Genomic DNA, 15,794 nt, shown 5'->3' with positions numbered 1-15,794 from the left:
GCTCAGCATATTATTATTATTATAATCAAGGGGGAAGCGCTAAACCCGGAGGATTATACAGCGCCTGAGTGGGGGGATGTGGAAGGCATTCAGGCTTAATTCGGGGAACTGGAGCACAGATCCAATTCCTTAAATCAAGAGCCCCTCACCAACATCAAGGTGGCCCGGTGGTCTGGTGGCTAAAGCTCCCGCTTCACACACGGAGGGCCCGGGTTCGATTCCCGGCGGGTGGAAATTCCGACACGTTTCCTTACACCTATTGTCCTGTTCACCTAGCAGCAAATAGGTACCTGGGTGTTAGTCGACTGGTGTGGGTCGCATCCTGGGGGACAAGATTAAGGACCCCAATGGAAATAAGTTAGACAGTCCTCGATGACGCACTGACTTTCTTGGGTTATCCTGGGTGGCTAACCCTCCGGGGTTAAAAATCCGAACGAAATCTTATCTTATCTTATCTTATCTTAACCTTCCTTGAGGGGATGCTCAGCATAACAAGCGGCTTTATATATAGTAGTATGTCATTGGTGTCAGCTAGGACTGTATACCTCGTACTTGTACTTGTAGTAAATAAAGATATAATTATTATTAGCATTCATTATTGACTTTGAAAAGAAGAGATTGTTTCTCTTTAATAAAGATGTACAAATAGGAATTTTGAAAAATTAGATCTTGTAGATGATCTGTATAATACACTCTCTGTTTACCTCGGAAGTTATCTGCAGGAAAAAGATCAAGATAATTTTAATGTAGCTTTGGAATTAGATGAGAAGTTCCTAGCTAATAAAGAGCTAGGAGGTAATAATCATTCTCATTAACATTTGCTAGGTTCCAATTCATTAGCATCTTAATCCCTTCAAGTTATTTATTAAATTTTACTAATAGTGGGTAAGCGATTTGATATCTAAATTATTTTACATTTCATACCTTTGCTATACCTTTGAAGAGTTTCGAGAGTTTCACTACTCTCGGAGCCCGGCCATGGGCCAGGCTCGTCTGGTGCTTGCCTGATTAGTCAGACTGTTGTTGCTGGAGGCCCGCTGCCCCACATATCCATCACAGCCTGGTTGATCTGGCACCTGGTGAAGATATTTGTCCAGTTTCCTCTGGAAGGCTTCTACACTTGTTCCAGCTGTGTTTCCTGTGTTTCTGATATCTTCTAGTAAGATGATGCTGACAGATATTTCATCCAATCTGCTTGATTTGTTAACATTTAGCTTCTCCAAGTGTTTTATTATATCTACTCTGCAAATTTCGTCAATACTTAATTTGTCAGTGTCAGGTCCTGAAAGAAAGTTTTGGGTCCTGGGAAAGTTAGTGTCACATTCACTTGTAAATACCGACTCAACGGCTGTGTGTGTGCTGAGCACAAACACCATTTCCCTGTTATTTATTATTCTGCTATTATAAATAAGTTTATTCAGGTATTCACAAATACAGTTACATAGATTATCATACATAGCAACATTAGTCTCTCAACCTGCAGGCTGGGAGGAGGCTTTCTGAGCCTGCTCCTGCATACACCTGGTGGCAGCCCGTGTACTACAATACCCAAGATGGCGGACCGTCAAAGTCGGAGAGTAAACACAATCTGTGTTGAGTTCATCCGTGGCTCCCTCAGTAGTGCTACGATGCATGTATTACTGCCGTGCATTATTCGCGATATTTACGGCTTCCCCAACGAGGAATTATATAGTGTAGCTCTCAATGGGATGTCGATTATATTGTGAAATTTGTGAATGCTGGCTTTTACACCAAGATTGTGCAAGCTTTTCAAGAAAGAAGAATGGTGGTGAATTCAGCTGTAGAGGTTTGTCTACATGATGTCTCCACATATGTTACCTGGGTCAAGGTGAGGAATGTGCCTTTCGAGGTTGGGGAGTACGATCTTCGGAAAGGTTTTGGCAGATATGGAACGGTGCATACAGTGGCCAAGGGAGCGTGGAGAGAGGGCCCATACGAGGGGCTCCCAGAGGGCTCCTTCACCATTAAGATGTTAAAACAGCCAATTCCTTCTTATGTACGTCTGGAGACATACAGGACCCAGGTGTTTGTTCATTATGCAGGCCAACGGAAGACATGCAGGTTATGCAACTCATATGACTATATGGCTGCTCAGTGCTCCCGTCACCTGGTTGTCCACACCTGGGACCCTTCACCTGTGGGCCTACAAACTGAGGCCTTCGAGCATGAGTCTGGTCTCTAGGTTGGGCAAGGTACCAAGCTTTGGAGTGAAGAGATGCAACAAGAAGAAACGCAGTCTACAATGTATGCCACCCTGTCGGTGGATGCCACAACCATGCTCGGGCCTTCTGTGGGATCTGAGGGTTTGACACAGGAGAGGTTGCTGGAGGACGTGCTGCACAACCTGCTGGATGGGACAGAGCATGGTCCTGTTGTTCACTGGAGTGTCGTGAGTTGGCAATGGAGGAATCGCAGAATGTGGGGGAACAGGACGAAACCATGATGGCACGAATGCATGGGGTGGTGGTGGAGGTCCACCAGGAGGCTTCATCTGGCGAGGAGATGTATGTGGATGGTGGCTCCTGCAAACGATCGGCGGGAGTGTCGGATATGGACAAGGTCTTGACACCAGGACAGCGTCCGGGGAAGAAATCGTGGATGAAAGTGGCTGAGGTGCCTCTCACGGAAGGGGTAGTTGCATGCGCCCAGCATACGGGTAGGGCAGAGGGGAGTGAGGGGTCTTGAGAAGTCAAATGCCAAAGAAGGTCAGTGTAATGTATGAGTGGGAATGGGAAAGATCCACAAACATAGAGGAAAGCCACCATTTTTGTAAATTCAAGTGTGTAACCATCAATGACAATGGCCAGCGTGTGGAGGTTAAGTGTGTATGGATGGAGTGGTTTTTGCGACGTTATGCTGTGGATGTATGTTTTATACAAGAAAACAATTACAGCTTTGGTCGAGAGTTACGGTTAAAAGGCTACCGAATGTAAGTAATTCTTTAAAATTTAAGGGTGGGGTGGCTATAGCGGTGAAGGAGTCCAGCCCTTGGTGAGTCTTGGGATGGGAGGAGGGGGAGGTGGGAGGGTAGGAAGGGTGGATGGGTATTGGTGTGGGGTTAGAGTTTGTTTTATTGGAGTTTATATGCCCACAGAAAGCAACAAAAAAGTAAAAGTGGATTTCATGAGGAATGATTTAATGTATCACATTCGGGGCTTGCCTTTAATGACAGTCATGGGTGGGGATTGCGTTATACGACATGGCAACATTGAGCCGAGGGGGGCTGGATGCATTTTGCCTGTCTTACCGAATCTGCTGGGGGATGTAGGGGTCAATGACGTGGTAGGGTGGGGAGGATGGGGGTGTGGAACATACGTTTATGTGAAGAGGCTACTCAGCTCATCTGGATAGACTGTATGTAATGCAAGGAATTCGGGTAGGGTGTGTTCATACCTCTGATGTGGGGTTTTCAGACCATCGTGCAGTGCTAGCGGACTTTAGGGTAAGACAACAGGCAACATCCCTCTTGCAATTGAAAGTATAAACAGGTTTGGGTGGTTACCTGCCAGGTCAGATACTCACCACCACAGACAACATGAGTTTTTATGCTGATCTTTGGTTTGGGGAAAAGCTCCAGCAGGGCATAGGGGGGGTTCATTCAGGTGGCCTGGTAGGGGGGGGGGCAGATTTCAGAAAAGTTATAAATGACAAGGATCGGCCGGTACTAGAAGGTAGGATTTGAGTGGAGGTGGAGGAGGCGATTTTTAGGATGAGTAAAGGAAAGGCACCAGGTATGGAAAATTTTTTGTGGTGGTTACTTGTACATACCTCAACATTACATGCATATGAGTAATCTTATTGGGAGACTACAACTATATTGTTTACCGTAGTCACCCGTGTAGACATGTGAGAAAACTTAACCACCTCTGGTCACTGCAGGTGGCCCCTCGACCCTCACAATCTTATCCATATATATCCGAGACCAGTATAAATTGGATAGCACCCTCAAGTATGGCACTACTAATTAATTGTGGACTGTATAGATTATATTAGTTTAACTGAATGAAGGGGAAGGGGGGGTAGGTTACACATGGATACATCCATCAAGAAAAAACATTTGTACATAATCCCACCACTTAGCAGATATTCTCTGGTGGTCGCTTGATGTAGCTGGATCACCCATAACTTATCCAATTACAACATACCTAACTGGCCATTATCAGTCTGCTATAACTAGAAGGGTTACTTAACTGTGGGTGATTGATACTCCTTATTTCCTCCATTCACTATCTCATTTCAATGTCCTGCTACACCGACACGGTTCTTATTCTAGCAAGACGAGGTATCCATTGGTTTGTCCTGGTTTAGAAGTCATGACTCCATAAAAGTTCACTATCCTCGGACCAATGAGTAATTACCTTATTTAACATCTTGAACTTATCACTCAACACGGTCACATTATTGTAATCCTCATCACTTCCCTCGGGATTATCTCTATAGATAGGTGCAGCTTCTAACCTTTGTCCACATATTAGGTGAGAGGGAGTCAGGATCTCGCTCATGTATGACAGAGGGCGATTGTTTATCCGATTCTCTGCCTCCACCAACACTGCACGGAATTCCTCCAAATTAATTCTCTTCCTGTGTAGCACCTTACGAAGACATCTTTTCACTGTACCTATCATTCTTTCGTACAGTCCTCCCTGCCAAGGGGCTCTGGGAGTAATAAATTTCCAGACACATCCTCGATGGGTCAACAAAGACTTTACATCATCACTCTTATTTAATTCCATCAAGTGTTGAGCACCCGCTACAAAATTGGTGGCATTATCTGAGATCATCAATCTTGGACAGGATCTCCTAGCTGCAAATTTCTGGAACAGCTGTATGAACTGTTCTGCAGACAAGTCCTGAGCCACTTCTAGATGAACAGCCCTAGTAGCTGTACAAGTAAATAGACATACATACACCTTCAAAGGAACACCATCTGAAGTACCTGCAGAAATGACTGGCCCACTATAGTCCACTACGGTCACATCAAATGGTTTTACCAACTGCACACGTTCCTTGAGCAATGGTGGAGGACCTGGGTACATGTAGGTTCTGGCATCCACCCGGCGACATATTACACACGACTTGATAACCCTTTTTACAATTTGCCGTCCTTGTGGAATCCAGAAGGTTTCCCGAATACAGTTTAAGGTATCCTGTACCCCACCATGCATCACGTTATTATGGGCATTAAAGACAATCAAGGTTGTCAGGTGATGAATTTTGGGCAGCAAGATAGGGTGCTTAGCACATTTCCCCAATTCAGCATTTTGTAACCCGCCTCTGCACCTAATTACATCATCCTCTAAATACAGCCCCAGCTTTTCTATTATTGAGCCTTTCACAATTTTTCCTTCCATCATTAATTTAATCTCATCTCTGTAGGTTTCTTCTTGTACCCTCTGTAGCCAGTATTTCAGGGGATGGGGAAAATTATATGAGATATTCATCTTACTTATAAATTTAAACACTAACCTTGTCACGCTAATCAGCTTGGATAAGGAAGAATACCTATTCATATCAATGGCTAAGGAGGGACTACTGACTGGAGCGGTGCTCACCGTAATTTCGACAGGAGCAATATGTGCCTTTTGCACCGGCCAGTTAATTTTGTCCACCAGCCAACTTGGCCCTTTAAACCACGACAAATTATTATTATTATTATTATAATCAAAAAGAAGCGCTAAGCCACAAGGACTATACAGCAAACCACGACAAAGCACTCATAAATTTTTCATAAGTCAAGCCTCGAGACAAGAAGTCAGCCGGATTCTCGTCACCAGGAATGTGATTAAAGGTTAACATATGCTGACCCAAACTGTTATATTTCTCCTGTATTTGATTAATTTCAGCGACTCTGTTTTGTATGTACACAATATTACTGTTGCCATTACGAATCCATTGTAAGGATACCTCATTATCAGACCAAATTACGGTGTCGCTCATACTTATCTCTCGCAATTTATTTCTTATATAATTGGCTAATTTGACACCTACATAAATGGCCGTTAATTCCAACTGAGGTAAGGTACGTGATTTGATTGGAGCCACCCTAGCCTTAGACACAACAAGAGAAATGGCACTATTACATTGAAGGTAAGCAACTGCTCCATCTGCTAATTTCGAAGCATCGCAAAAAATGTGGAGTACATTTTCTCCATCTTGACTGGCCACATTACGTGGGAACTCCAACATTGGTAATTTTACATATTCACCTATTAGTTCTTCCCACCTTCCAACAAATTCCTCAGGTAGGGTTCCATCCCAAGCACACATAAGCTTCCATGCTTCTTGTATTAAAAATTTTCCTCTTATGGTAAGTGGCGACACTAAGCCTAGTGGATCGAAGCATTTTGAAACTTCTGCAAGTAATACTCTCTTGGTTAATTTATTGGACATGCTGTAGTTATTCGACTTTAACGATAACAAGTCTATCTCTGTGTCCCAAGACAGTCCCAGCACATTACTATATTTAGACACTTCAACTCCAGGGTTGTCTTTATTTATTTGAGCCCTTAAATTGGACGAATTACTGTTCCATTCCCTCAGGGGCATATTTGCACCTTGCATTATTTCATTAGCCCCTTCATATATGCTTATTAGTTCCTCTTCAGTAGACATCACCCCTAGGAAATTGTCCACATAAAATTGTTTACCCATTACTCCACTCAGTGGACCACCCGTACGCTTAAGGTGTGCATTTATCGTTGCCTGGAGTAGGAACGGACTGGAGGTAGCACCAAACAATACACTCCTGAACCGAAAAGTCTTCAGGGGACTAAGTGGGTCACTAGGATTCTTGGGCCGTAAGAACCTTGTGCAATCCCAGTTAGCCTCCTGCAGACCCACTCTCAGGAAAGCTTTACTTATGTCTGCCATAAAGGCATAATTCTTAACCCTGAAGTTTAATAATATGTCTACCAGTTTTTCCGTCAACGACGGACCTGTCATCAAAGTCATTCAAACTAGGTACATTTTTGTTACTCCTGGCACTACAATTAAACACAATCCTCAGAGGAGTAGTCTTAGAATCCTTCTTCACTCCGTGATGTGGCAAATAGTGACCATAAATCTGGGCTTGCTCGGGAGGTACCTCCTCTATGAATTTATTAATTAACTGCTCATTAATTATATCATCGTAAGCAGTCAACAGTTCTGGTGTCTTGCTCAGTTTGCGGAGCTGAGCCTTTAATTGTCCATACGCCGAGACTTTGTCCAGGTAGTCAGGAATTATACGCAGGAAGGAATACATATAAATGACCTCATAGGGGATAGGAGCCATAGTAGGGAAACAAGTGTAGTCAAAAATAAGATAAAACCAATATTGCAAACTAGAAATACCGCAGGAAATAGCAAACAAGAGGACTCCACTAGCAATAGTGAGGATATATTACCAAAAACAACTGGTGGGAGCTCCACTGTTGGTGCTAGGTAGGATAGAAGTAAGACAGGGAAACATGCACCAACAGGGAATACAGTCACAGAAACCCAAGGCAAACGGAAACCAAGCCTGTGCACATACTATGCACTTGGTATCTGCTGGCATGGGAAATCTGGAAAAACAGATGGGACGTGCAACTATGACCACCCTAGAAAATGCCATGCCCATATGACAACAGGAAAATGCAAACTCCCTTCCTGTAAGCTTTTTCACCCTGAACTGTGTACCTCTTCAGTACAGGAAAGACTGTGCTATAACTTAAATTGCCAGGCATACCATCTAAAGGGGACAAAAAGATACAAAACATCCAGGCCATGGGAAAACCTGGGTAGCCACAGCCACTCAAGAGGGAGAGGTTTTTTAGTGCCAGGAAGGAAAAAAAACTGGCAGGAAATGGCAGAAATCGTACACCAAATCCAGTCATTCCTGAAGTGGAACCACAGTCGATGGCCTCCACTCCAAACCAACAGATACAGATACTAATGCCGGAAAAAAAATCCCCCCCCAGTACCAACAATACCACCAGTCCGATAACATTCTTCTTGGCAAATATACAGGGTCTAAAGCCAGCAACAAACAACAAAATACCTTTCATCCGTGGACTGCTTGCAGAGGCAAAGGCAATGTTCGCGGCTTTCACTGAGACCCACATAAAGGATCACTTGGACAACGAAATATGGATCCCATGTTACAACCTATACAGATGTGACAGAGTGAACAGGCAAAAGGGGGGGGTTGGCCTGTGCATTGCAGAGTCACTTGTTTGCACAGAACTGCTAAATGCCTCAAATGATGTAGTGGAAGTTTTAGCAGTAAAGGTCGAGAACCAAAACCTAGTTATTGTGGTAGTCTACAAGCCTCCGGATGCAACATCCCAGCAATTCCAGGAACAGCTGTTAAAAATTGACCACTGTCTGGAAAATCTTCCAGCTCCTACACCCAACATCTTGCTCCTGGGGGATTTCAACTTAAGGCACCTAAAATGGAGGAATATAGCAAATAATATTGTTGCAGTAATAACACCAGGAGGCAGCTCTGATGAAAACTCACACTCACGCGAGCTTTTAAATCTCTGCACAAAATTCAATTTAAACCAGCAAATAATAGAGCCTACTAGACTGGAGAATACACTAGACCTCATCTTCACTAACAATGATGATCTGATAAGAAATGTCACCATATCAAAAATAATATACTCAGATCACAACATAATTGAGGTTCAGTCATGTATGCGCTGAGCCCCAGACCGACATAATGAGATTAGTCATGAGGGAGCATTCACCAAATTCAACTTCAATAACAAAAACATAAAGTGGGACCAAGTAAACCAAGTCCTAACCGATATAAGCTGGGAAGATATACTAAGCAACACAGACCCCAACTTATGCCTAGAACAGATTAACTCGGTGGCACTCGATGTATGCACAAGGCTTATTCCTCTAAGAAAAAGGAGGAGTAGATGTAAAATAGAAAGAGACAGGCGCTCCCTTTACAGGCGACGGAAAAGAATAACAGAGCGGCTAAAAGAGGTCAATATATCTGAAATGCGTAGGGAGACACTGGTCAGAGAAATAGCAAGCATCGAACTTAAGCTAAAAGAATCCTTTAGGAGTCAGGAATCGCGGGAAGAACTAAAAGCCATAAATGAAATCGAAAGAAACCCAAAGTATTTCTTCTCCTATGCCAAATCAAAATCGAGAACAACGTCCAGTATTGGGCCCCTACTTAAACAAGATGGGTCCTACACAGATGACAGCAAGGAAATGAGTGAGCTACTCAAGTCCCAATATGACTCAGTTTTTAGCAAGCCGCTAACCAGACTGAGAGTCGAAGATCAAAATGAATTTTTTATGAGAGAGCCACAAAATTTGATTAACACAAGCCTATCCGATGTTATCCTGACGCCAAATGACTTCGAACAGGCGATAAATGACTTGCCCATGCACTCTGCCCCAGGGCCAGACTCATGGAACTCTGTGTTCATCAAGAACTGCAAGAAGCCCCTATCACGAGCCTTTTCCATCCTATGGAGAGGGAGCATGGACACGGGGGTCGTCCCACAGTTACTAAAAACAACAGACATAGCCCCACTCCACAAAGGGGGCAGTAAAGCAACAGCAAAGAACTACAGACCAATAGCACTAACATCCCATATCATAAAAATCTTTGAAAGGGTCCTAAGAAGCAAGATCACCACCCATCTAGAAACCCATCAGTTACACAACCCAGGGCAACATGGGTTTAGAACAGGTCGCTCCTGTCTGTCTCAACTATTGGATCACTACGACAAGGTCCTAAATGCACTAGAAGACAAAAAGAATGCAGATGTAATATATACAGACTTTGCAAAAGCCTTCGACAAGTGTGACCATGGCGTAATAGGGCACAAAATGCGTGCTAAAGGAATAACAGGAAAAGTCAGTCGATGGATCTATAATTTCCTCACTAACAGAACACAGAGAGTAGTCGTCAACAGAGTAAAGTCCGAGGCAGCTACGGTGAAAAGCTCTGTTCCACAAGGCACAGTACTCACTCCCATCTTGTTCCTCATCCTCATATCCGACATAGACAAGGATGTCAGCCACAGCACCGTGTCTTCCTTTGCAGATGACACCCGAATCTGCATGACAGTGTCTTCCATTGCAGACACTGCAAAGCTCCAGGCGGACATCAACCAAATCTTTCAGTGGGCTGCAGAAAACAATACGAAGTTCAACGATGAGAAATTTCAATTACTCAGATATGGTAAACATGAGGAAATTAAATCTTCATCAGAGTACAAAACAAATTCTGGCCACAAAATAGAGCGAAACACCAACGTCAAAGACCTGGGAGTGATCATGTCGGAGGATCTCACCTTCAAGGACCATAACATTGTATCAATCGCATCTGCTAGAAAAATGACAGGATGGATAATGAGAACCTTCAAAACTAGGGAGGCCAAGGCCATGATGACACTCTTCAGGTCACTTGTTCTATCTAGGCTGGAATATTGCTGCACACTAACAGCACCTTTCAAGGCAGGTGAAATTGCCGACCTAGAAAATGTACAGAGAACTTTCACGGCGCGCATAACGGAGATAAAACACCTCAATTATTGGGAGCGCTTGAGGTTCCTAAACCTGTATTCCCTGGAACGCAGGAGGGAGAGATACATGATTATATACACCTGGAAAATCCTAGAGGGACTAGTACCGAACTTGCACACGAAAATCACTCACTACGAAAGCAAAAGACTTGGCAGACGATGCACCATCCCCCCAATGAAAAGCACGGGTGTCACTAGCACGTTAAGAGACCATACAATAAGTGTTAGGGGCCCGAGACTGTTCAACTGCCTCCCAGCACACATAAGGGGGATTACCAACAGACCCCTGGCAGTCTTCAAGCTGGCACTGGACAAGCACCTAAAGTCAGTTCCTGATCAGCCGGGCTGTGGCTCGTACGTTGGTTTGCGTGCAGCCAGCAGCAACAGCCTGGTTGATCAGGCTCTGATCCACCAGGAGGCCTGGTCACAGACCGGGCCGCGGGGGCGTTGAACCCCGGAACTCTCTCCAGGTAAACGCCATCCGGTAATTAGTTGGTAGGTCTGGATGGTTCAGCTTCCACGGAAGTCTCACCCAGTATTGTCCAGATTCAAATTTAACATCCTTCTGGCATTGTTCTTGAGTAAAGGAATCATCTGGACTTTCTTCATTTACATTGATCCCTATGCTGTCCAATTCCCATAATTTATACACAGGTTCAACTTCATCCTCTATTGAAGTATATTTATACTGGGGTGATATTTCATGAGTAAGACACATCGTAACTGTATTTATGGCTTCCTCCAGTCATTCATTATCAGTACGAGGAAGCCTACCATACATCACGTGACCTCCTGCAGTCCTTAGAAGGGTGACTCCGCATTTCTTTGTCATACCCTTTACAAAGGTGGCATAATGGTCACTACCTATCAAAATATTTATTGGCCCCACAGAATCATTATTTACACCAGAAGATGCCAAATTTACCTTACTTGAAAGCCTTTCAGTAGCGTTACCAAGCCCTATTGTAGATATTTTCTCTGGAAGCCTATCCACAATTACGGCATTAATACATTTTCTCTCATTGCCCAGCCTGACAGTTACATAAACAGTGTCGTATGACTGGGCCTTCTTATGCGAGAGAAAGCCAGATAACTTGAGTATAGCAGGATCTCCCATTTGTACCTTCATTCCATTAAAGCAATTATGTTTTATGAAGGTACGTTGTGATCCCTGATCCAGTAATGCTGTTACAGTTTTGGATTTATGCCGTTTATCATTAATCACCACATCCAACACAGGTAAAGCTACCTCAGCTAGGCCATCATTACCGACATTAGCTGCAATCTTTAGGTTGGCTACTGTTGTGTCCGGGTTATTATCTCTATCAGTACTATTGTTACCATCATTACGATTAGATCCGCCCTTACACATAGCTATGTGGTGTCTTCCCTTGTTACACTGATAACAATGGTTCAAGTTAGCATGGCAATCCCTTACATTATGATTTCCTAGACACCTGATACATCTAGCAAGCTCTTCCAATCTTTCCACTTTAACATCCCATGAATTATAGGCATTACAGTTCTTAGAGAAATGAGTACTGTTGCAGAAGATACAATCTCTCCTTTCTTTGCCTGACCTCTTATCAATTGGGCTACCCTTATTGTGGTACTTTCTCCTCTTGCTTTGATGGAGAACCACTATTACTGGCCCCTGTCACTTGATATGTGCCTACATAACCCCATTTAGTAGGTGACTTATGATTATTGATATTGGGATAAAGTTTCCTTTTGTGGAACTTGACAGGTGCACTGGGGTCTGTAGACGTGGTATTCCTATGACAAAGTCTTGGGCCATTTTAGGGAAGTGTTAAAGAGATGCCAGAAACAGAGCTCTCTCCACAGTTATTTTGTGAGACAGGACTCCAGTGACTCTCAAGGTTGTCCTAGTGGCGTTAAGAAACAGAGAAGAGAAGCAACCCCAGAAAAGCAAATGGTACCTGAGGTGTTGATGGAAGGGGATTCCCCTTCCAAACTATAAACAATCCACTCTCTCTCCTCCTCCAGTCTCCCATACACTAAGAAGAATCTCCAATAAAGGTAAGTGTTATGCTGTTAATGTTTCATTCATCATTTCCCATTGTATTGTTTATGTACTACATGCATATTTCATGTTAAAATTTTTTTGTTTTAATACTTCTGGGTGTCAGGAACGGATTAATTGTATTTACATTATTTCTTATGGGAAAAATTGATTCGTAAATCGTAAATTTCGTTTATAGTAACGGCTCCAGGAACGGATTAATTATGAACGAGGGACCACTGTACAACTGTGAAATAAGCTACCATGGTGATGGATGGTGGTGGTGGTGGATGGTATTGGCAGATGGTGGTAGTGGATGGTAGTGGTGGTGGATGGTGGTGGTGGTGGATGGTACTGGTGGATGGTGGTGGTGGAAGGTGGTGGTGGTGGTGGATGGTATTGGTGGATGGTAATGGTGGTGGATGGTATTGGTGGATGGTGGTGGTGGTGGATGGTGGTGGTGATGGATGGTATTGGTGGATGGTGGTGGTGGTGGATGGTATTGGTGGATGGTGGTGGTGGTGGATGGTATTGTTGGATAGTGGTGGAGGTGGATAGTACTGGTGGATGGTGGTGGTGGATGGTATTGGTGGATGGTGGTGGTGGGTGGTGGATGGTGATGGTGGAGGTGATTGATGATATTGGTGACTGCTGGTGGTGGTGGTGGTGGTTGATGGTATTGGTAGATGGTTGTGGTGGTGGTGGATGGTATTGGCAGATGGTGGTGGTGTTGGATGGTGGTGGTGGATTGTGGTGGTGGATGGTGGTGGTGGATGGTGATGGTGGTGGATGGTGGTGGTGGTGGATGGTGGTGGTGGTGGATGGTATTGGTGGATGGTGGTGGATAGTGTTGGTGGATGGTGGTGGTGGATGGTGGTGGTGGATGGTGGAGGTGGATGGTGGTGGTGGATGGTGGTAGTGGATGGTGTTGGTGGATGGTGGAGATGGTGGGGGTGGTGGTGGTGGATGGTACTGGTGGATGGTGGATGATGGTGGTGGTGGGTGGTATTGGTGGATGGTTTTGGTGGTGGATGGTGGTGATGGTGGAAGTGGATGGTTGTGGATGGTGGAGGTGGATGGTGGTGGTGGATGGTGGTAGTGGATGGTGTTGGTGGATGGTGGAGATGGTGGGGGTGGTGGTGGTGGATGGTACTGGTGGATGGTGGATGATGGTGGTGGTGGGTGGTATTGGTGGATGGTTTTGGTGGTGGATGGTGGTGATGGTGGAAGTGGATGGTTGTGGATGGTGATAGTGATAGTGGTGGTGGCGGTGGATGGTGGATGGTGCCTTCTTCAGAGATTAAGGAGATTTGTGTCATGTGGAATAGGGTGAAGGCATTTGCTGAAAAATATCACCTTGAGCAAGCTGAAACAAGCGATCTCTGCAACAAGTTCAGTGACAGAACCATGTCCCATTTTAGGGAAATCTTAAAGAAGGGAAGTAACCCCAGGTAAGGACTTGTTACCTAAAGTCTTTATGGAAGGGGATTCCCCTTCCAAACATAAGTGCTCCCTCACTCCTCCCTAACTTCCAGATGCCATCAACAATCTTCAATAAAGGTAAGTAAAAATGTTATTTTACAGTGGAACCTCAAATTCCAAACTTAATCTGTTCCAGGAGCTAGTTCTAAAGTCAAAAAGTCTGAAAGGCGAAGCAATATTTCCTATAAGAAATAATGGAAATACAATTAATCCGTTCCAGAACCCCAAGAATATTCACAAAAATACATTTTATAGACAGTATTGAATTATAGTTTTACATACACACAACAAATATAGTGTACAATTATTAATAAATTTAAATAAACATATAAAATAACATTTTTACTTACCTTTATTGAAGATTGGTGATGGCATGTGGAAGATAGGGAAGAGGAGAGAGGGAGTTGGGGTTAGCATTTGGAAGAGGAATCCCCCTCCATAATGACTTGAGGTATGAAAGCCCTCTCTGGGGTTAATTCCTTTCTCTGTCTTTTATTACCACTAGGACCAGCTTGAGAGTCACTGGACCCGTCTCACAAAATAACTGTTCACGGTCCTCTGTTTCTGGCGCCTCTAAGATTTCACTAAAATGGGACATGGTTCTGTCACTGAACTTGTTGCAAAGATGACTTGTTTCAGCTCACTCAGGGTGGTACTTCTCCAAAAACATTTAGACATCATTCCACTTGGTGCAAATCTCCTTAATCTTTGAATTAGCATGCAACCTCCTTGCCTTTTCACAAATAATCGTCTCTGAAACACTATCACCTGCCATCTCTTTATCCTTGATCCACACCAGCAACAATTGCTCAACCTGATTGATTTTCTGTGGTCTTTTTTTGGTTAGCATATTAACACTTTTTGCAACATCAGCTTCCTTGATTTGTTCTTTCTTTGCCAGGATAGAAGCGATGGTCGACTTGTTTTTCCTGCACATCCTGGCAAGCTCAACAAGTCGCACACCACTCTGGTACTTCTGCATTATTTCCTTCTTCACATCTATGGTGTTTCTCACTTTCTTTACCACAGGGGTACCACTAGCAAGTTTCTTTGGGCCCATGGCAGCTTATTTCCCAATCCCACAAGCACTAAACACAATGAATTAATCGTAAAATGTTTGAATGAGACCGCAGGGTAGTGTTCACTCAAGCATCAACAAAGCCAGACTGGCTCACAGCACCTGCACGGGGACGCAGACAGAGCAGGCTGGCGGACAGGTTCGGTACCCGGTGGTTCAAAAGAAGAGGCGAGTTCAATAATAGGGACAAAGTTGGTTCAAAAAAAGCGATCAAAAGGCAAAGAGTTCAATAAGTGATACGTTCGAAATTTGAGGTTCCACTGTATATGTTTATTTATCTATTACTAATTGTACAATGTATGTTTGTTGTGTGTATGCAAAAATATAATTCATCTCTATAAAAAGTATTTTTTTGTGAATATTTTTGAGTTTCTGGAACCAATTAATTGTATATTTATATTATTTCTTATGGGAAATATTGCTTCGAGTTTCGAACGATTCGAATTGAGAACTAGCTCCTGGAATGGATTAAGTTCGAAACTCAGGGTTCCACTGTAATTTTTTTATTAGTGTACATAACATACATGTAATTAATGTGTATCTAATTCCCATTACTGCCTTTTTATAATTCATAACTTTAAACCATGGAAACCATTTTATTAATCATTAATATTTTTTCTATTCTGCCCAAATTTTATGTAAGTGTGGACAAACCAACACTTTAGTATAT

This window comes from Cherax quadricarinatus, chromosome 58 (assembly GCF_038502225.1).
Source record: "Cherax quadricarinatus isolate ZL_2023a chromosome 58, ASM3850222v1, whole genome shotgun sequence".
NCBI classification, from domain to species: domain Eukaryota; kingdom Metazoa; phylum Arthropoda; class Malacostraca; order Decapoda; family Parastacidae; genus Cherax; species Cherax quadricarinatus.
This window is presented reverse-complemented; position numbering follows the sequence as displayed.